General features: G+C 40.2%; 1 protein-coding gene, 1 long non-coding RNA gene and 1 pseudogene across 3 annotated transcripts in view; all 3 read left to right on the top strand.

Annotated features, from left to right (window-relative positions):
• The window catches only part of LOC143117816 (GTPase IMAP family member 8-like), a 344603-nt gene that overhangs the window by 299908 nt on the left and 21603 nt on the right, over positions 1-23092 (top strand). The gene's annotated exons all lie outside the window — the stretch shown is intronic.
• LOC143117083 (GTPase IMAP family member 9-like) lies at positions 15723-16671 on the top strand (annotated as a pseudogene).
• LOC143124317 (uncharacterized) lies at positions 18812-21304 on the top strand. Of its 2 annotated transcripts, XR_012987021.1 has the most exons (4): positions 18812-18960; positions 19119-19222; positions 19389-19416; positions 21276-21304. It is a non-coding gene; the product is annotated as an uncharacterized LOC143124317 (long non-coding RNA). The 2 variants fall into 2 exon arrangements; XR_012987020.1 differs by lacking the exon at positions 19389-19416.

Raw genomic sequence — 23092 nt, 5'->3', positions numbered from 1 at the left:
GTTTTTTGGCCAAGCATAACAAGCACACATTCATGTTTAAATTAAGGTTACTGGATCATTTGAAACAAAAGCAAATCGTCCGCGCATTTACTGAAAGCGTAAGATATGTCGCCCTTGGATTGAAGGCCAAATCCGAAAGCGTCCTGTGAAACGTGGGTTGCATTGGAGAAAGCCATCTCTCTCTCGCACGGTAAAGGTATTGAAAACGGCCAATATACTCCTCTATGCGGGCAATAGATGGCACGGGCATTTCACCTGTTATTGTGTTTTTTTTTGTTAGACCTACCAAGCACACGTCCAGGTTTAAAATAAGGTTAGGCTACTGGATAATTTAAAACAAAACCAAATTGTCCGCACTGTTGCTGAAAGCGTCGGATATGTCGCCCTTGTATTGCAATTTGGCCAAATCCGAATGCGTCCTGTGAAACGCCCGTGGGTTGCATTGGAGAAAGCCATGAGCCCAGAGCGTCTAATAACATCGCTGGTGGTTTTACGCTGAAGTTGGTTGAAAGCCATGAGCGTGCACCTACACGCGAAAGGGTGCTATATGCGTGGACAGAAAACGCCGAAGGACGTGACAAAACGGCCTTATATGACGCCCTGAGATGAGAACGGGTTGTATTGTTAGTATAAAGAGACTTACCTCTCTCGTAAAATCATTTGACTTAATTTCAGAAGAGTTTGATTTAGTTAAGATGTTTCATCTTGAAATCAAGCAAATTTGTCTGCCGGTGCGTTAAGCAAATTTGACCTAAAAAAAGAAAATTTGTCTGCCAGTGCGTTGAGCAAATTTGTCTTGATAAGACTCCTTAAAATAAGTCAAAGCCTTCTTAAATTAAGTCAAAATGGTCTTTTGAGGGTGTGCTAGGTATGTGTTCTTACTAAAAACAATACCAAATAGTTGGTATGTCACTTGGTTAGATTTTCTTTTTTGCAGTGTGGTTTTCTCTCTATGTTAGATAAGTACTGCAAAAAATGAAATCTAAGAAAAAATGAAATTAAGTGTTACTAATCTTATATTAAGATCAAAAAATCTATTTTATTTATCTATTTATTATTGTTCATATTGTTCTCCCCCTAAAAGTTAGCCTAGAAATCTAGACGCGGCCAGGGCTAGTCTAGCAACTCTCCGTTGACTTGTGAGCTCTAGAAATCGAAACTAAATCTGGCATTGAAATCGTGTATAGAGTCGTTTGTTGGGCTTAACATAATGATTGATGGCAGAGTTGCAACGGTTTGGCTTGAATTCCCTGCTACTTGAAAACAAATATCCTATTGCGTCCTATTGCGTGCAGAGGGAATTTGAAAGACAACTGATTATCCCGACCCTCGGACTGAGCACTGCGAACGGTGAGTGCCCAGACCCTACATTTTAATGTGGGTCTGGCTCGCCAGGCTACCTAAAAGTTGTTGTGCAGCAAAGCTCAGGAACATAAAAGTTCAAAGTATGGTCCCAGAGACCCCTCAGGCCACTATCCAGCCCCCCAAACCTGAGGTACTGCCCATATAAGGTAGCATTACAATAATCACTTGCCATCAAAGCACTGTAAATGGTTCTCATAGCTATACAACATGGGCGTGGCCAGGCCATTTTGCCAGGAATTCAGCCCTGAATGTTTTAAGTGTAGCCCTGTCTATACTTTTAGAAGTAGTCTAACAAAGCTTATTGTTTTTTGACACAGTTACACACAGATCTGGGGCCGTATTCACAAAGAATTTTAAGGCTAAAAGTAGCTCCTAAGTGGCGAATTTAGGAGCAACTCCTAAAAATAATGGGCGTGTCACTCCTAACTTTAGGACTCCTAATTTTTTTCACTAAAAGTAATTCACGAAGCATTTTAGACCTAAAAGTAGCACCTAAGTCTGGGACAGCTTAAAAGAAGTCAAGAGGACTCCTATCTCACTAAGACCTATTCACAAACAGCTTTTTGCGGCATTTCACGTCGCGATGTTTTGAAATGCGTATGCGGCAACAGGAGCTTCCAATCGCGAGGGAACAATTTTGCATTGTAGGCTAGGCATAAAAGGGATGCAATAACGCCACCAACAACAACCAAAACGACTCATTGTCAACATGTAAATTAAATGTAACGTTTCATTGTGAATCAAATTAAAATGTTCTCCTCTTTGCAAACATATAGGCATATGGTGACAGATTAATTTAATAATGTTGCAAAGATACTGCATCAATCCGTAGGCCTATGTTTCATTAGGCTACTAGGCTATTTGTTTTGCCTTACTCTTTATTCATTTAGGCTAGGCCTTTTTATTCAGTTATTCATCATCTTCCGTCCTTCACACTACTTGTGTAGCGCACGCATTCTCAGACCTGTCACCTGTCACTCATCATCGTAAGGGAGGTGTTTGGAATCATTCCCGCGTTACAATCATCAGCCAATCAAGGTGGTCACTTCAGTCAAGCTCGTGCATGAGTAATGACGTCATCCATAGCAACGAAGACTCACTCTTAGTTTAGGAGTTGTCATTTTTCCTTACTAAGAGTAGGTCTGAAAGGCTTTGTGAATAACTTTTAAGAGAAAACTCCTGGCTAAAATATTTTAGTGCGATTTAGGAGTACTCCTAGTGGTAAGATAAAAGGCTTTGTGAATACGGCCCCAGATCAGGAAAGTGGATATAAAATACTCAAACAAATCTGCAACACACACATGTGTCTATCTATCTCTGTGTGTAACTGTGTCCAAGTCTGTCTTACTGTGTACATCTATATTCGTCACCATAATTTTGGTGCTTCAGATTCAGATTATTATGAGAGACAAGCTCAGGCTTAACCTACAGGTCTCCCATGCTGATAAATTGTCTAAAAATATCACTTTTCCTCCCTGCATGTTCTGTCTGACTTTTCTTTTTTTGCCAATAGCTTTCTCTATTACATGTAAAATACAATCAGGTCTTGTTTTCATTTATGTTGTGTGGCAGATGTCACGTAAAGCATTCTCAGAAACTGTTTGCATGTGACTCCAGTGACACTGTCAGGAAATGTCATCAGAGACTGTCTACTTGTGACTTACATAACTGTATTACTGATATCTAAGGAAATCAACACTGTTACAAACTATGGCTGCTCCAAGACCATCACTCACCCCTATAACATTTAGAGTAAATGATGGAATAACAAAACGTCAGGGGGCTGTCATGCAGAATTTGTTCCGTCCTGTGAAAAAACTCCAGATGAACCAACAGTGACATTTCAATCCAATTTGTAATTGACTGTATTCATATGGCTGACAATGTTCTCAAGGTCCAAACATCATTCCCACTGCTTGGTAAATATACATATTTAAGTTATTCAGTTCTATTCAGTTCATAATTTCAGTTCTAATGAAAGTTATCCTTCACAATTAGAAAAAAAAAATCAGACTCTGGCCACAACACAGGAAACCACTGTGGTATGGGGCCCCACCCCCTCTCCATCCTTGTCTGGCTGCCTGACAAATGTCACGTATGCTTCTGTTATTTGTAGCCCTCAGAGTACATTCAGGTCTTGTTTTAATACACGTTGTGCGACAGATGTCACATACAGCATTCTCAGAAACTGTTTACATGTGACTACAGTGACATTGTCATCTCTTAAAATATTTACATTTACATTTATTCACACTTTTATCCAAACAACTTATACAGCATGTCAATTATATTACAAGGGCCAATATCTTGGAGTAGGCTACCATTATGAAGTCTCACTAAATGTTTGGTTTAAAAACACATGAAGATCAAGTCAAGAGCCACAAGTACAAATATTACATTTAGGTTTCGCATGTGGTGGAATGGCGATGGAAGAGCAATCACAATATCTGGCGAACACATAGATTAAGCTACTCCCGACAGAATGGCCCTAGTAGTGTCAATTCAAGCAGACATCAGACAGATTGCTAGGCTCGTCAGTCAAAACTCATACTCACATCACCTCTGGAGGTCATAGAAACCAAACAGAGGAGGAAGTAATCTTACACAGTAATCTAACAAGCCCAGTTGAGGAACTCCCCGATGAAAACTTGCAGAGCTAGCTTGGGAAGGACAGCAGCCATGGAGGAAGCGATCCCGTCAACACAGCAGAGAGAAGAAACTCATTACCTCCTTATGGAAGTATATTCAACACAGTAGTCTCGCTGTGCAGCTGCACAACAAATTAGTAATTCACAAAAGCAGAATTAAGAAATCCAAAATAAGTGATAAAGCGAGGCTTGACCTAGTGCTGTCTGGTCATCATTTCATTATGGCCAAGCCAGGATGTGTAGCAATGACTAGGAGCCGAGTCTCACTTTGATTGGTCTAAACACTTGCAGATCTCAGACTCTTTTTGCAAAACTCTAAGCACATTCTCATGCAATAAAACATGTGATGCATTATGGTAACCACAATTGGTGAAAGGTAAACACAATTGGTAAAAGGTAAACACAAAGAAAGCACACATGCCATACGTTAAACACGATTCAACATTGATCACACTTGTTTCAAATGATGTGACACAATCAATATTAGGTAGAGTGTAAAAAAGTTATACTGAACAATGCAGATTCCGATCAACAGTGAGGCATTCAGAGTACATTGTAGGCTGCAATGTACTTCTCATTTACAGTACTGAAATGTCTGAAATGCCATTTTTTGAAACCTTCCACCCTTTTCTCAAAACTGCAAATACAAACCCCCATCCTTAATACTTTATTTTTACTGGATTTACAGTGAGCGTTCAATCCACTGAGTTATGAATTCTTTTGACTTTTACTGGATTTACTGTAAACAATGAAATTCATCCTGGAGCTATATGAGCTGCCCTGATATGTTGTATATGTGTTTTTTTTCCCATGTAGTGTGTATTGATTGCTCAGTAGTTTTCATGTTGACTGCTTTGAGAATGATCTGAAGACAGTGTTTGATTTTTAGCACAGGTACACATGTTTTGAGGCAATTGTTCAGTTTTGCAGAGGTTGGCAGAGGTTTTGTGAATGTAGTTTGAGATTTGGGGTTTGTGTTCACAGTTTTAAGAAAAGGGTGGCAGGTTTCAAAAAATGTGTTTTGTTTTAGCAATTGTTGTTTTTATTTAGTTGTAAGAAATTTGACCAACTCAGACAGAAATTGAAAGATTCTGATGCAGAAAATGACATTCATAATATTTTACAGGAGCAAGGAATGCAGGGACAAAGAAGCAAGTATTTCATTATTATTATTTTTTTGGAGGGGGGGGGGGGGTGGTTGGTTTTGCTATTGTTTTATGATTTTATGATTTACAGTTTTTTCTGAATGCTTAAACACAACTGTGATTCTTATAGCACAATTTCTAAAACTATTAATACCTATATCAAAACCACTCTCTGAGTTCACAAAACTAAAAGCACAAACACTGCTTTGCACTCAGTTTGCAATTATGTAACACACACTTTGCACAACTGTAGGTACAATCCACTGTACAGCACTCTTTTTGCGGAACTGTAAACACAACTCACTACTTTACACTTAATTTCCAAATGACCAACACACTCTTAGCAAATCTCATAGGTGCCAACTCTCACGCATTGGCCGTGAGACACACGCATTTGATTAGTTTCACACGCTCACACGCCACACCCCCGATTTCTCACGCTGAAGTGTCAACCCGGTCGGTCAGATGCCTGAAAAATGAGTTTAGCCTATCTATAGATCTACCTGTTGAGCCACTATTATGCTTTTAGAGACGGTGAGAGGGTTCAAGAGCACCCCCTGTCTGTGGAATTTTCTAAATTTTCTCTCATTTGCGATGCTACTTCAGAAGCCATCCCAGGCGCATCCCCCCCCCGCATTTCCCCGGCTTCAGGTATGCTTTGAGTATTATTGAGTATTTTTCACGCTGAAGTGTCAACCTGGTAGGTCAAATACCTGGCAGATGAGGTTCAACTAAACTAAACCTATACATATGATATCACACATCATGTGAACGTGCGGAATCTAAGCTTTCCAATGATATTAGCGCCAAGTTGCTGTGATAAATGGTTCGCGAGAGAATTAACATTGAACCGACGTGCAATTTAGGCTAATCATATTTGCATTTACCCATTACTCTCGGTTTAATATTTCACTAACCCTTCACACAACACGTGGAAAACCCTATTTCACAATAAACAGCAAACCTACCGAATACGAGGATATAAAGCATGCCTCTGTGCAATAAGTGGTTCCTGAGTAATCCGGTTTTGAAATTGCAACACATTTCTACATAGCCTCATTGGGGCGAAATTATAATGTATTCTAATGTTAACTATTTGTCAGTAGACCTACATACATTTTTGTAAATTGCTCAGCCATAGATTATCCCACTATCATGGTTCTTATATTGTCAGGTTCCAGCCAATCCCATTACATATAAATGAATATATTTATATTGGCATGCTTCCTAGTGACATTAATGCAAAAATATGAAGAAAATCAAATAACGAGACACAAATATTGATATAAAGCCTGACATAAGCCATATGCAAACATTCACATCATGCAGATATGGGTACATCCTGAAAAAGGAATAGCATGTAGGCTATAGGCTATGGCCATTACAATGACCAATATATTATCTTAAATAAACCAGCTGAATAACACAGGTGACCACTTCTGCATAATTTCATGGAGTGCTGAAATGTACACATATTTCTGAACTGTGAAATGTAGCATATGTTTTTGTGGTTGTGAACTTATTGCAATATCACCATAACTATTCCACCTGCGTGTGCATGGTTATAATTCTGAAGTGCAAAATAGCTTAGGCTACAGCACAAATATTTCCATAAAAATAAGCAAGTCTGACCTCTGAATTTATTTTGAAAGTGCATCTGATTGATGCAAAATATACAAACATTTCTTAAATTCTTACAAAACACCCACCCACTCTTTAAAATTGTTAGTTTGGACCCTCCACCCCCACTTTTGCCATGTGAAATACCAGTGCTGTTTTCAGCATCTGTTTAGTGCTTCATTGTCATTTTCATTGGATTCTCCCATTTTCGCGTAAATCGCTCATAAACTTTTTTTTTTTTGTTACACGCATTCTCCCATTCCGCTTCTGTCACACACACAGTGACAAGCGCCAAATCCCCCGCAGTGTTGAAGAGATCAGTCGTCCCCCTCACTTTTGACAAGGTAAAAAGCCTTATAGGTATGCCAAATAAATAATAACCTATAGGTTTACGCTAGGCTGTAAAACTCCCCATTAACAGCATCACGTCACTAACCACAGCTAAGACTGCACAATCTCTATTCACTCTGTTGGATATCTGAAGCCAGTTTGTCTACCTAGATACTGTAAATCCTCAAATTATGGCCGGGGTCTTAAGACAAAGTACAGGCCTTTAGGGGCAGGATTGTATTCGAGACAGCCCTTTATTTCTTATGCGAGTTTTATTTTGAGACATGCGTTTCTTGGAGCGGGATACTGGTAGGCCTTCTAAAGCATGACATTTTCGGTTTAGTTTGATATTTAATTTACTTTTGGACTGTTTGATTATATTGTTAAATGTTGGGACTGATGGGCACTGCAATCTGGGGAGGTATTTGATGATCACTATTACGTTCCATGTGTCGGGATTTCAAACAAACCATCCGCTTTCATACGTTCATTGATGAACGTCCACGGTGCTGTAATGGAAACCTTATTGCGTAGCCAAGTAGCCTATTGAGTTATTTTTAAATTATGCATGATTTACTTTTTATTAATTTCGTAGGCTGGCTTTATTTTGTTATATAGAAGTATCTAAATAACCTGTTAAAATGTACCAGAATTCAGGAAATTGCATCTAGTCCAAAAAAAAAATTCTGGGGAAGGAACCCCATACCCCCAGCTGAAATGTCCCACCCACTTTCACAATGCCTCCGACGCCCATGGTCCTAGTAGTAGGCTAGATCCCTTTGATACCAATGTTCATATAACTCTGGGACCCTGGTCCCAGGGATGGATTACTGCACGGGCCTTCCGGGCCCAGACCCAGGGGCCCAAGGTGTCAGGGGGCCCTGAAGCCCAAGCCTTTGCATGGAATCATTGCCTCAATATCAACACATCAGGATGTAGGCTATGAATCTGATTGAATTTAGTATTGCCCATCCCCAAAATGCACCAGAATACAGGAAATCACATTAAACTAATTAAAAAAATTCTGGGGGAGTACCCCCAAACCCCCCTTCCACATATACGACAATTAGTGGGGAGCCCTTAATACATCTGGGCCCAAGGGCCCGAAAGCTCATAATCCGTCCATGCCTGGTCCCTACACCTGAGAACCACTGATGTGCGTTTTTTTTACTGTACGGTATAATGCTGAATGAGCCAAACAAAAATTTACGCAGCAAAATTTTGGTTGGCCCCACCAAATCTCACTCCAAGGTTTTTTGAAAAGTTGGCAGCCCTGAAATCTATACACATGTATGGCTATTATTTACGCTATTTTGCCAACTCTCTGGCACACGTTCTCATATGAAAACTGTTTTAGATAATTAGTTCACTTTGCAATCAGCCCAGGGGCGTCGCCAGCCGATTTTACCGGGGCTTCAGCCCGGGGTAAATTGAGCTCAGCCCGGGTAGCCAAAATTGTTATTTAAGGTTTTTTTTAAAGTTGTGCGTTCTATCCCTTGTAGCCTGTTAGAACAAGGAATCCCGAACACTAAACTCTGACAAGGAGAAGCCGGGCGGGGCGGGGCTGGGGGTGGCTGGAGAGTATGAAGGTATATTGGGTGCAAAAGTGGCGAGCACATTTAACTGCAGATTTTGCATGTGCACACTAAAGTCGTAAATGTGTAACAGTAAAGTTGAAGTTGTACATATTTTTTTATATCTTGTTAACACAAAATAGGGGCTACGGGTTCACAAATCCTTTTTACAGGTACACAAATCCTTTTTACAGGTACACAAATCCTATCCTGTGAGTCACAACTTTCAAGAGTCACGCACTCGACACTTTTGCTCCAATCGTTGCAGCGCAGTAGGTGCGAAACACATTTGCACATCCGTGTTTCATAATCTGAGAACATGCACAACATTCGTGCATTTGTAAACCCAAATGTGAACTAATGCATCCGAAGTTGTGCATCTGTGAAATAATTTCTCATTAATAAAATTCTACAGATCGCTTTGATTTTCTTGCACGACTACAAGTCAATTGATACAAGTGCTCGAATCTGCTTCTACGAGTGACGAGTGACTTTTGCTCCTGGCTAGGTGATATAATAGGTGCAAAAAGATTTGTATGTGTGCACGTCGAGCAATCGATCGAGAAAACAAGGCGGCCGGATCTGGATCCTGGATCACGCTCAGACTACCATTGCCTGCTCATAAAGTAAGTAACCTCAGCATGTTTCCTTATCAATGAAGGACACACGATTTATAGTTTTTCTTTGCACAAAGCGAGGAAAAAAATGTTGCGGTGTGCGGTGTTAAGTCGACCTTATTATTCATAATGTCTGCACAGCAAACAATTGCTAACTTGCCTTGCACTATCCAATAGTCTTCGTGCAAGATACAAGTCAGCTGTTCGAAAATTGCAGAACGATTGTGTCAGATTGTGTGTCCTAACGATTTTGGACGGGCAGTGTTATATTTCTGTACTTCTAAACTAGTTATTTATCTAGCGATAGCTAGCTTGATCTGGCACTGGAGGATTTAGCAAGCAGGTAAACTAAGCTAAACATAGCGGTCATGATAATGTAAACCAACAAACAAGATAACTTTCTTCATATTATTATCATGTTACTTACCTTATGAGCAGGCAATGGTAGTCTGAGCGCGATCCAGATCCGGCCGCCTTGTTTTCTCGATCGATTCGCTCGACGTGCACACATACAAATCGTTTTGCTCCTATTATATCACCTAGCCAGGAGCAAAAGTATCGTCACTCGTAGAAGAAGATTCGAGCACTTGTATCAATTGACTTGTAGTCGTGCAAGAAAATCAAAGCGATCTGTAGAATTTTATTAATGAGAAATTATTTCACAGATGCACAACTTCGGATGCATTAGTTCACATTTGGGTTTACAAATGCACGAATGTTGTGCATGTTCTCAGATTATGAAACACGGATATGCAAATGTGTTTCGCACCTACTGCGCTGCAACGATTGGAGCAAAAGTGTCGAGTGCGTGACTCTTGAAAGTTGTGACTCACAGGATAGGATTTGTGTACCTGTAAAAAGGATTTGTGTACCTGTAAAAAGGATTTGTGAACCCGTAGCCCCTATTTTGTGTTAACAAGATATAAAAAAATATGTACAACTTCAACTTTACTGTTACACATTTACGACTTTAGTGTGCACATGCAAAATCTGCAGTTAAATGTGCTCGCCACTTTTGCACCCAATATACCTTCATAGGAGAGCTGGTCGCTTCGCGGTCTGGTCTGAGATCAGTGGATCTGTGCTCACAACTAACGTTACTGCTGTCAACTAGTCACTGGGTGGTTCAGCGTCATAGGTTGCAGTAGCCTACGTTGAGAAAGCAGACGTGACATGGTCAGCAAAAAACAACTGAAACTGTTTGGCTTTTTCAAACGAAAGGCAAAGGGTAATAATTCATGTTTGCAAACTGAAATATAAGCCTAGTCCTGTCCGACCGACTCCATAAAGGCCAGCTATTAGTGTTGTTTACCTATCCTATCGCTAGCTAGCTGGGTAGCAAGCTATCCTTAGTAAACACTAAGCAGGAGTCAAAATCTGAATATCTACTAGTCACTGACAAATGAAGTGGCGAAATTCACCAGCCATTCAATAGGTAATCCGTATTTTCTGTCTGAAATCTACTAACCAACTTCAATATTTACCACCATTTGTCTGGTGCAATTTAGAACCCTGCTAGTAGGCTAAGCAAGCACTAGGCAACTGCAAGGCATCTGGTCAGGTAAATTGGCACGACACATTTCAGTGCTGGTTTTGAGAGAGAGCGAGAGAGAGAGAGAGAGATATTACACTCAGCTTTAAATAACTAAATTTAGCCAGAAGGGAACATTTGTACTGATGTTCTGAGGAGCAGACGAGGATGTTACACTCTCTAACACTATAGCAAAAAAAAAAATTTGCAGTTTTGATACACAGTAGGCCTGCAATGTAGGATTTTTTTGTAAGGGAGAAGATGTTTTAACAGTGACAAACTATAAACCATTAAATATCTAGAGGGGGCTGAGACCGCTTTCATTCACCCTGTAATGAGCCATTTCCTAACCATCAAAGTGATTACAAAGCTGGTGACATAAACATAAAACAGCATTAAAAATTCCAAATTTCATGGGAATGAACATGTTTCATGGGAATGTGTTTAAATGTCCACTGAAATGTATGCAAATGCCCTATGCATAAGCAAAGCATTTGTAATTAGAGCTGAAAATTGCAATCTCAAAAGTTCTTTGTATCCTGCAATGTAGTATGTTTTTGTTGGTTTGCCACACACTGATCTGATTCCATGATTTTGTAGAGGGTAACAGCAAAGATGGGTTACAAATAGAGGAGGAGGAGCCAGCAGCAGGAGCAGATAGGCCTGTGTCAGGATCAGGCATGGACATTGGTAACCATTATTCAGAGAAGGAGAAGAGAGAAGTGTAAGTGATGAAGGACAACAGCAAGTAATGAGAAGGACAGCAGTAAGTGATGAAAAAAGAGCAAGTGATAAGAACAGAGAGATACTGTAAACAGACAGAACTCACACAGCAGTAAGTGATGGGGCAACCAACTCACATGATGACAGAGACAACAGGAAGTGATGAAAGATAGAAAGACTGCAAGTTATGACAGCAAAACAGCAAGTTACTAGAAGGACAAGAACAGTTGAACTGCTGATGAGAAAAAAAAACAGCAAGTGATGCCAAAGACTAGTGCAGGGAGATAATGTGAGAAAGACAGAGTAATTGATGAACCATAAGCAACTGATGAGACCACAGAGAGTGATGAAGAAGAGAACAGCTAGTAATAAGGACAAAAAAACAATAGCAAGAGGTGATTATGATGTGTTTTCTCTCTATCTCTCTCTCTCTCTCTCTCTGTGTGTGTGTGTGTGTGTGTGTGTGTGTGTGTGCAATCCCATTTTAACATCAAACATTTTACTGTATTTTTGGTAGATCTCTGGCATAGATCAAACAACAAAAGAGCAGTCAGGTGATGGAGAGAGAAGGGAGATCAACAGAAGGAGGTGCAGAACATTTGCTTAATGATACATTACATGCAACCTCACACTTAAACGTGTATGTACTTAGTAATTCAATAATAAATAATTTGGGCAGTCTAATGTAGTCTGTTGTCTACTATAATAACACCTTTTATGTACTGTGTATATATATATATATATATAAAAAATCCTCAGCTAATCTTTAAATTTACATCCGGTCCAGCCAGGCTAAGCCCAGGTTGTCCTTAAAGTCTAGAAACGCCCCTGAATCAGCCTAAGCACTATAAGCCACAGGTAATGTACAATGGGTACAATGGAGGGAGCAGGAAGAGTGAGAAGAGTAAGAATTAGAGGAGGCTGAAGAATAGGACGTGGAGGTGAAGAAGTAGGAGGAAGAGGATGCGGAGGTGAAGAAGCGAGAGGGAGAGGACGACAAGGACAAGGAGGTGAAGTTAGAGGAAAAGGACAAGGAGGAGCAAGAGGAGGACGAGGAGGGGGAAGAGGAAGGGTAAGAAGAGAAAGAAATAGCCCTTTTACAGGCAAAAGAAATCAGTCTACATGTGGGGATATTGTCATGTCAGACCTGGATACGGCATTCCAGAATATATTTTCCCCGGTGCCTTGGACTAGAGGACATTGCATGTGATGTAGACAAAATTTTGAGAGAGACGACACGATGTAGACTGATTTTTTTTTGTCTCAGTGAAATTGCTATTTTGTGTTTTGACTTGGAAAAACACACTTGTGTTTGTGTAAATAAACACCAATACTTGAAGTTTGGATCCCTGTATGTTTACAGAACTATGACAAAAGTATGACATCAAACTGACATAGTAGTCTACCTTGTGCACAGAGAACTCCTGAGACTCCTGTGTAGCAGCCCAGTAGGTGGCGGTAGACCTATATATCGTGAAAATATGATCCGCCATTAAACACAAGAAGAAGAACACACAAGCCTATTCATGGTTTTCATCAGCTTTCCACAGGTGTATTAATCAAGCACCATGCAGTCTGCATTGATAATTAAGGTGCTTGATTTTATACACCTGTGGAAATGGACCTGATGAAACCCATGAATTAATTAGCTGGTTCACCCTCAACAGCTCTTCTTCTACTCTCTGGAATTTCGTTTACAAGTGAGTTTTCAACACCTCTTTACATGTATTTTTCTGTGCGTTTTTCTTCCCTAAAAATCTAAACATTTTCTAAAACTGTAGTTTTACTTAAAGGATAATTCCGGTATGAAATTGAAGTGTGTTAAAACATAATACCGAGTGTGAACGTATGTCTCATAGCTCACCTCGGCTTGTCCCCTGCACTCAGAAATCTGACGCTAGCATGGGCGGATTATGAACTTTCAGGCCCCTGGGCCCAGATATATTAAGAGCCCCCCACTTATTGTCGTATATGTGGGAGGGGGGGTTTGGGGGTCCTCCCCCAGACATTTTTTTATTTGTTTGATGTGATTTCCTGTATTCTGGTGCATTTTTGGGATGGCCAATACTAAATTCAATCAGATTCATAGCCTACCTCCTGATTTGTTGATATTGAGGCAATGACTCCATGCAAAGGCTTGGGCTTCAGGGCCCCCTGACCCCTTGGGCCCATGGGCCTGGGCAGTAATCCATCCCTGGGCGCTAGTTAGCCAGTGCTACCAACAGTGTTTCGTTGCGGTGCCTCGGGCATCGGCCAAGCCATGCAAATAAATAACTGTTATACACCATTTACGAGGCTCAAAGTAGCTCCATACTTCATTGGTAGACTTCCAAGGGCCTTGACATTGACACGAGACATTGAGAACTTTTAAAAAGCACTGGTAGTTTATTTACAAGACGATTTATATAGACAGTACCTTAAGGATTTTTACCGTTCGACGCCATCTTGAATTTAGTCACGATAAGTCGAGGGACGAGTACGAACGAACAGGTACGATAGGGGATCAGATTCCTAAAATAATTCAGTGGAAATGCATGGATTCCATGCAACTGGAATCCATGCATTTCCACAGAATTATTAGTTTAATCTGATCTCTACCTGTTCGTTCGTACTCGTCGCTCGACGAACAATGAAACTGGCCCGACTCGAGAGGGGGCACCAAGCATGCATTTGAAAATCTCACTGCACGCAATTCGCCATATTCACCCAGCGGCCATTACAAGGCTGAGGGGTACACTTGCCATTACACCTCAGTCCAGCAGATGGTGGTGGTAATGCACTCCGTTTGAAACAAAATGTCATTGGTAAAGGTGGGTTCATCTGTGACTGTTAACTTGACGATATTACCAGTTATCTGGAAAGTTGTCACACTGTCTACAAGAGATTAGTAAATGTGTCATGAGTTACCATTCAGATAAAAAATGGTTAGTTAGTCCATTCTTTAAATGTGATTTCATAAGCCCATTTCTAAAGCACTTTGACTTATCAATGTGGATGCATTGAGCAATATGAACAAATGTGTTCTGCCTTTCCATCTGCTGCCTTCTTATGCTGGCTCCATGAACAACAATAAGAATTTTAGACATGTGTTTAAATGGGTCATGTCATGCTAGTAGCCTGAGAAGTGGGTTCAATACCTGGCTTCCACCATTGTGCCCTTGGGCAAGGCACTTAACCCCCGAATTGCTGAGTTGTATACGTCAATTACTTTTAATAAAAGTGTCTGCTATAAGAATAAATGGTTGTCAGAAATCGTAGTCCTAACTCTCTGGCAGCCAATGTTCTTCCTGGGTTCACGTTGAACAGTTGCATAGTAGCCCATAGTGGGTGTGTGCAGATCTGTGTGTGTGTGTGTGTGGCAAACTGTGACACAACTAGGATAGGGGGCAGGGTCCATATATTCTTTGAATGGAAGGAACAAAGACCGAGAGAATAATTACTGGAAGTACAGAGCAGAATGCAGAAATTAAATGAGTACAACACTGCATTAGTGGGTGTTGCAGATATAACAAAGTCACAGATAAAACACTATGATAGTGGTTTCTCACTACAATTAATATATCTGATGTGTGTGGTTTGATTGTAGGCTGTATATAGTGGGCCTGTGTAGAAGATTACTTGGCTTCTTTAAAACGGCACAATGTACAGAAGGCAACATCCTTCAGGTAAGAAAACTATATGGATCCATAGAAACATGAACTAGCTATGTTGAAACGGCTTTGAATCAGGTTTAAATGGATTATGTCTGTAAGTAACCCATGCCATTGTCATTGGTTGTAGATTATAAACCATAAAATCACTTCAGTATTCCAGTTAGCATAAGAGAGCATAGAGATTCTAAATGCATCGTCCTTGTTTATTTACAACTGGGGTGGGTGTGGTGGAGCAATGATCACTGATGAACAACTGGTCGACCCAGATCCAAGCGTCTGAGATATATATATATATAGTCACCTTTAAAATTGAATTATGCTGATGCTAACATTGAAAAAGAGATTAGTTGAGGAAGCATTTGTGTGCTTTGTCATCTGCAAGGACATGAATCAGGCCAGTTTTTACAGGCCAGGAGAGTTCAGTTCCTCATTTTAAAGTGATGGTTTCAGTTCATTACATTTTGGATGGCAGTGATGATGGTGATGATTTTTCTTGTTCTTTCAGACAATCCGGGCATGGCATCTGAGTTGAGAATTGTGCTTTTGGGGAGAACTGGATTAGGCAAGAGCGCCACTGGCAATACCATACTTGGAGGGAGGGTTTTCAATGATGAACAACTAGGCGAGTCTGTAACTATAGCATGTAGCAAGCAGAGCAAACCAGTTCTGGGAAGAACCATATCAGTCATCGACACTCCAGGGCTCTTTGACACTAGGATGACTCCTACCCAACTGAAGGGGGAGATAGATAGATGTATGGAGTTTTCTCTGCCAGGTCCCCACGCCTTTCTACTGGTTATGAAACTCGGGGATAGAATAACCGCACAAGAGGAAAATGCTGCCAAGTGGATCGAAGACAACTTTGGGGAGAATGCATTTAAATACACCATCACTCTTCACATTCAAAGATCAGCTGAATATTCCCGTGGAGAGATACATCAACAGCAGCCCTAAACTGAAGGAGATGGTTGGCAAGTGTGAGAATGGATATGTCGTCTTCGACAACAAAAAAGACGATATCTCACAGGTCAAAAGTCTGTTGGAGAAAATTGATGAAATGGTTGCATGGAACAAGGGCCATTACACTAGCATGCTGTTTGAAGAGGCCCAGAAGAGGCAACAGGCCAGGGAGAGAGATGAATACATTGCAGGGGGTCTAAATACACTGGGGACATTAGCTATTGGAGCAGCAGTTGGCCCAGCTGCTCTCTTGGTAGCAGCTGAGGAGATTGCCATTCCTTCTGTGGTGACGGCATGTGCGTCGGCAGGTGCAGGTATTCTCTCCAAGCTAGCTGGCTGGTATTGGAAACCTAAGTAATAAGATAATCTGATATTTACCGTTTTTAACATCTCAGCTCAAAATGGCATGAAATGCACTAGTATTGATGTGATATCATTGCAGTGACCTAAGTTGATGTATTTTCTAATTGTGTTCTAAAAATAAAAATCAAATTATCTGCCATGACTTCATTGGTGTCTGTGTCATGTTAACCCTGGTATAAAATGTCTTGCTCATTTGAAAGGTGACAGTTTAACTGGTATCTAGGACTGAGTCCCTCTGTTTCTCCATGTTCCCTAAAAGTCTAAAAAGGGCAGTACTTGTCATTGTAAAAAGAAAATTCCGAATACTGAATACTACTACTACTACTACTACTACTACTTTCTGTATCTTTGATACAAAAAATACTATTGGGCAACTAAAGGAGGAGAAGTAAATGTTTGGTGTTCTGCTGCCTGGTTCCCATGCCTTACTGGTTATAACTGAACGAAGAAATAACAACAATAGAAAAGTTGGTAACACTTTACTTGACGGGTGAGTTCATAACACATTCATAGCAGCTGTCATAAACTGCACATAAAGTATGCTGCTTTGCGATTGTTGGACTTTTATTTTGACAAGTTGTCGTCGTTCTGACTTCCACATTCATGAAAGGTTTGTTATGAATGTTGAGTCATGTCTCATGAAACAGTCATGAATGCTTTATGTGCAGTTTATGACAGCGGCTATGAATGTGTTATGAACTCACCCGTCAAGTAAAGTGTTACCGAAAAATTTAATAAGCACAACTTTGGAAAAATGTGTTTAAAGACACCATCATATTGTTCACAGGTGAAGATCACCTAATAAACCTGTGGTGAGAGAAATCGACGACACGAGAGCAGAGACTGTACAGATAAGACCCTGTGTTTGTGTGTTGTGGGCATGTTTGCTAGATCGCAGTGACACTCAGAGAAGGCTGCAAGCTACAGAGAGGTGAAAATATTTCAGCACATTTGAAAGGATTTGCAGGACTGAGCTGTTTTTTTTTTTTTTATTATTTTTTATTATTATATTTTATGTTCTTTCATGTCATTTGATTTGATTGGCTGAAACCGAAGGGCGTTTATCTGACACGCACAAGAGTGTCAAAGTGCCACTGTCGAACAAGAGAGCGGGAATGTCGGGCAGGCTAAGTTATCAGGACCTACCTATAGATAACCCAGTGTAAAACATTTAACAACAATATTCCCTTTGCCCTACAGCATACATGTTTGCCCCATTTTATGCTTTGTAGATCAGCTATGCCACCAAAGAAGAAAAGGGACATACAAAGCTTTTTTTATTATGCAGAGTTTATTATGCTAGCCACACAAACTGGCAACTACAACTAGCCTAACATGACCAGGCTTACAAATGCAAATTCTTCTGTGACAAATAGCATCAACTGTCGATAGTATGTGTTACCCAGGATATCATTACAGCTACCTTCTGTAATCTTTCAACCAAGGTTGGGAGTCATGTTGATTAGGGGTGCGCAGCACGGACAGTCGCATATAGCAGAGCAGAATATAAGCCACATAGAGTTGTTTACATGTATGGTCAGCTTTTGATAAGGCATGTGGGAACCGATTCAGAAATCATCATATCTCAAACGTTTACTACCCTTGACCCACTAAAGGAGAAATTTGGGCCCAAACTTTCAGTACAGTAAAATATAACAGAAAACATATGTGAAAGGAAAGTGTGTGTCATAATGCTTACTCTAACTACATCTACTTCACATACCCCTTCAACATACCTAGAGATTCAGATGGTTTTATTTCAGTTAGCCTAATAGCTGGTTTGATTTGCATTGGGAGATGAACTTATGGAAAGTACCCCATACCAATCGTGAGATATGGTAAAGGGTATGTGATGATGTGGGGTTATTTTAATTCCAAAGGCCAAGGGAACTTTATCAGAATGTATAGTACTCTGGATCCATGAAATAACTGGCCTTGAAAAATAAAAAATCTGCCTGCCTCTATGGGAATTCAACATAGTTTACATACATACACTGTCTACTCTCGTTCTCTTGTTATCCACACAAACTTCTCTTCATCCAAAAAACTCAAGTTGATAACTGCCCAATTCCAAAGAAATTAAATGTTTTCACTTAAATGTTTTACCTAATAGCCCTTAATTGTGTTTTTATGTCATCACATACAATAATCTTTTCTTCCACTAAATTCACGTGGAGGCTCTCGCGGCCCACCTGCAATACCTTGACAGCCCACCAGTGGGCCGTGGCCTACACTTTGGGAAGCACTGGATTAAGGAAGCACTGTATTGGGAAACACTGGATAAGTGGCACACCCTTTTTGGAGTGTACAAACCGTACATTCAGTACCGTCTTTAGGATTTAACACTGCATGGACAACAAGAGTTGTTACTGATGGTTGGGGGAATGTCATCTTACTGTATGTGCCATTTGATCAGGGCAACTACATTCATGTAAGTAAAGTTCGACCACCATCTTAAAGATTACATGAATAAAAAATGTCTGAATAGTGATAGAGCATGACATGACAAACACAAGTCACATGGCTGCTCCTGTTGAGATTGTATTCCATATTGTGGAAACATTATTACTGTTTTTTTTTATCTTGTAGGAGCAGTTAAATGTTTTATCAGATGTTTTGCCTCTTATGCATACCTGCATGAGAGACTATAGGATATACTACTGCAATCACAATGGAGTTTCATAGACATTCAGGTTAGTGCTTAACAACATGCAGAGCTAAAATAATCACATAACATACTATGTCGTAATCGTGTAAAAGTTTATACCATGAAATTACAATGACTGAAGAATGATTATGTATGATTAATGCAACCAAGATTTGCATATGAAGGAGGGAACAGCTCTGTTTTCATTGTAGCTTTGTGGCCAGCCATCCACCAAACTCGGTAAAAATGGGTTTACATTTCATATCTGCTTTAAAAAAGTACTGTTACTGGGAGTAACTTTTGCCAACAATATCTTCACACTGAACCACATCACATATTCTGCTCTTGTATACTAATACTAACACAAAACACAAACTAACACAAAACTTGGTGGGCATGTAACCCCAGAGACAGTTTTCTGTGAATATCTCGAGAACCGTAAGGCCTAGGAGGTCCACCTTTTTTGTATGTTAGTCTTAAGGGGGCATGTCAACCTATCCCATTACCACTTATTTCATGTATAGCGCCACCTAGTTAAAAATTAAAAAGAAAACATTAGGTTTTTTCATCACAATATCTCTGGCTGACATGGTCAAAACTGCACGAAATTGAAAGTGTAGGATCATTATGACACCCTCCGAATGCATGCCAAGTTTAGTGGACTTTCGTTCATGGGGGGCCTTATAATAAAATAATTTATGTGTACATTTAGTGACCGTACACCAACAAGTATTCCCGGGACACTGAAAGACCGGGGTACACAAAACTTGGTGGGCATGTAACCCCAGAGACAGTTTTCTGTGAATATCTTGAGAACCGTAGGGCCTAGGATGACCAATTTTTTGCGTATGTTTGCCTCCAGGGCAGAGTCCTGCACGGGTCCATTTTTTTAGACCCGCCCCCGCCCGCAACCGAAGTTCAGCACCATATCCGACCCGTCACCTGTGGTGATATTAAAATTAAATCCGCACCCGCCCGGACCCGTTAATATTTTGCCCGTTACCCGACCCGTGCCCGCGATAAATCACACACAAGCTAAAATCATTCAAATGAATGTGCTTTATTTTTTTTCCTCGCACAATTGAAGCACGTAAAAGGTGACCTTTTTTTTTTTTTACATTTTGCGATAAACCTTACAACAACGAAACATAGCCCAAACCTTGCTGCATCAGAACATTATTCTACATAAAATGGACCTGTTAATGAAACAAAGAGAACAAGAAAAAACAACCTGAGCCTGCCACCATAGCCAACTTTACCTTGACTTCATCCATTTGTAGCCTACTCTCTTGCGCTCCAACTACGAGACGGTTATATTGTTTAATGTTTTCACACATAGATGCATCAAACAAATAATTCAAAAGTCGCAGTACTGATGTGATGGGTCAAGTGTCATATCGTTGACTAAAACACATATTTGCGATGTGGTAATGGTAATTTAGATATACAAATATTTCACATATTTTTCAATGATGTTTTATTTCTATAATGTTTTGGTTCTCATCGTATCCGCCCGCAAGGAGTTCTTTTCCCGCCCGTAAATTTTAGGGATGTCATAATTTACCCGTTTTAGCAACTTTTCTGCGGGTACCCGGATACACACGCACGCACATACATTCACAGTAATCCTACGTATGACACATACTCACACAGTAGACATATATATGCATGCATGCACACAGGCACATAAACAGGCAAACGGCAAACACACAAGCACATGCACATGCACGCACACACACCCACCCACACACACATAAACATAAACATGTACACGCACACAATTCAAGAATTTCTCAGAATTATGAACAGGCAAGATGGGGTGGGGTTGTATAAAATGTATTTTACATGTGAAATCTATGAACTAATCATGTTTTGGCACTTGCTGTCTAGCAGATACCAGTAAGAATTGAGTGTGCATAATGCAATTCAGTGAGACAGTTAGAATCATATATGCCTTTCAGCGTGCCTTATTTTTGTGGAAAACATGTGCTGTACTGGGCGGCGGTCATATTTTGTACCGCTCTGCAGTACATCTAGTTATTCATTACAATCTGCATTCCGTTCTACTTAACCTTTACTGCTGTGTATTGTTATTTAAGGAAGGAGAAGAAATAGCATGTCTACACCTAGTGAGTTTTTTGGTTTTTGAATTCAAATATTTGTTTTTATATTCAGAAAATAACCTATTGATTCATAGAAAGAGACTGGCCAAGGACCTTTGATGCACATGGATCTTAATTGTGGCTGCAGTACATTCTGACTGAACACATTTTGACATAGACTGTTTCCTTGTGTATCTCCTTGTTCCTCATCTTCTCTGTTATCCCATACCTGTTGCTGAGTTATAGTATAGCACTGAAATTCAAATATCAGATATACAGACACACAATGCACAATGCCGAACTTTGACAACTTCAAGTGAGCAGTGGGCTATATACTACGAATGTCGATTATTGTGTTAGCGAGGTATGTTACGCTCAAATCCAGGGTATGCTGTGACACGAAAGTGGTTCTGTTTTAGCGTCGCTGTATCACCATGGTGTCTTATGTTGTCAACCAAACCTGGTCGGAAGCAGGTTATGTGCTAAGTTATAGCTCAAATCGTGTAAAACTACCGCCCACTGACCAATCAATTATCTTGAAAAACAAAGTTATCTCACGTGTAGGATTCTGTCATATATCTTATAGGTAGAGCTCCACCTCTACAAACATTTTGGATCTCGCAGACGCTTTAACAGTGTTGTGCGTGCCAGTGATTAACACTGACAATTTCACTCTGAGACATTCACACCTTTCAACCGTGGATATTTTGCTATGCACTAACAATGAAAATGTACCTCTGAAATATAATTGCATGTGATTAATTTTATATTCCATTATGATATAGCACATTTTTTTGAGCATGCACTGAATAAATAATAATCTCATATTAAAATATATATCAGTGATCTCTGAATGTTTCTCCACAGTGTCTCCTCTGAGGATTGTCCTGCTGGGTAAAACTGGGACAGGAAAAAGTGCCTCAGGAAACACCATCCTGGGGAGGGACATATTCAAACTGTGTTTTTCATCCAAATCTGTGACTGTAACTTGTAATAAGCAAAATGCTGAAGTACTTACTAGAGCAGTGTTTTTCAACCACTGTGCCGCGGCACACTAGTGAGAGATCATCAGGTGTGCCGCAGAAAATTACCCAAATGTCACTCACTCAGGGGCGTAGATTTGCGTGGGGACCGAAGGACGTGTCCACACCAATGTCAGATTACATGTCCCCACCAATATTCAGGTTGACGTGGCGGGGAAAGCGCTCACATGCGCTACAAAGAGTTAAATACTTCCTCACTTTGCTGCGGATCATCTACAGATCGTGTAATGTGCAGTAGCCTATAAGGGTAAATCGCGCTGATTTGAAGTTACATAACTACCAGTGAGCCGCAGGAGACGCTGCGCTTCAGCTTCACTTCACTACAAGGCATATGAAGTGCGTCCAAATTCATCCATTCTTCTCTATTGAACTCCTCGAGTAGGCTACTCATCACACATGTGTCACATGAAAGAGCCTTTTCTCAGCTTTTAAACGGTGCTATAGCCACTATTTGCTGTGATAAACAGTTTGCGAGAAAAATTTACTTCAAGAGATTTAATAATTATTCTCTGTGCCCATCTCCACATCCATTCGTCTCGGTGGAATATCGTAGGCCTACACACTCTTCACGCAACACAGACCTTACCGAACACAAAGGTGTAAAGCATTCCCGTGTATAGTTAGCTGTTCCAGAGTAATCCGGTTTTGAAATAAATTGTAGAAAAATTCAACATGGTCTTTCGGCTTTAAGCATTTCTTAAAACTGAGTTGTGCTTACATTGCCTAGATATCTGTAAATAGGCCTATTAGAGAATATACAGGCAGCTTATG

The sequence above is a fragment of the Alosa pseudoharengus genome, unplaced genomic scaffold (assembly GCF_046254945.1).
Source record: "Alosa pseudoharengus isolate Yale_2024_CS ecotype anadromous, Long Island Sound unplaced genomic scaffold, YU_APseudo_1.1 YU_APseudo_1.1_scf_1, whole genome shotgun sequence".
In the NCBI taxonomy this organism is placed as follows: Eukaryota; Metazoa; Chordata; class Actinopteri; order Clupeiformes; family Clupeidae; genus Alosa; species Alosa pseudoharengus.
This window is presented reverse-complemented; position numbering and strand designations above follow the sequence as displayed.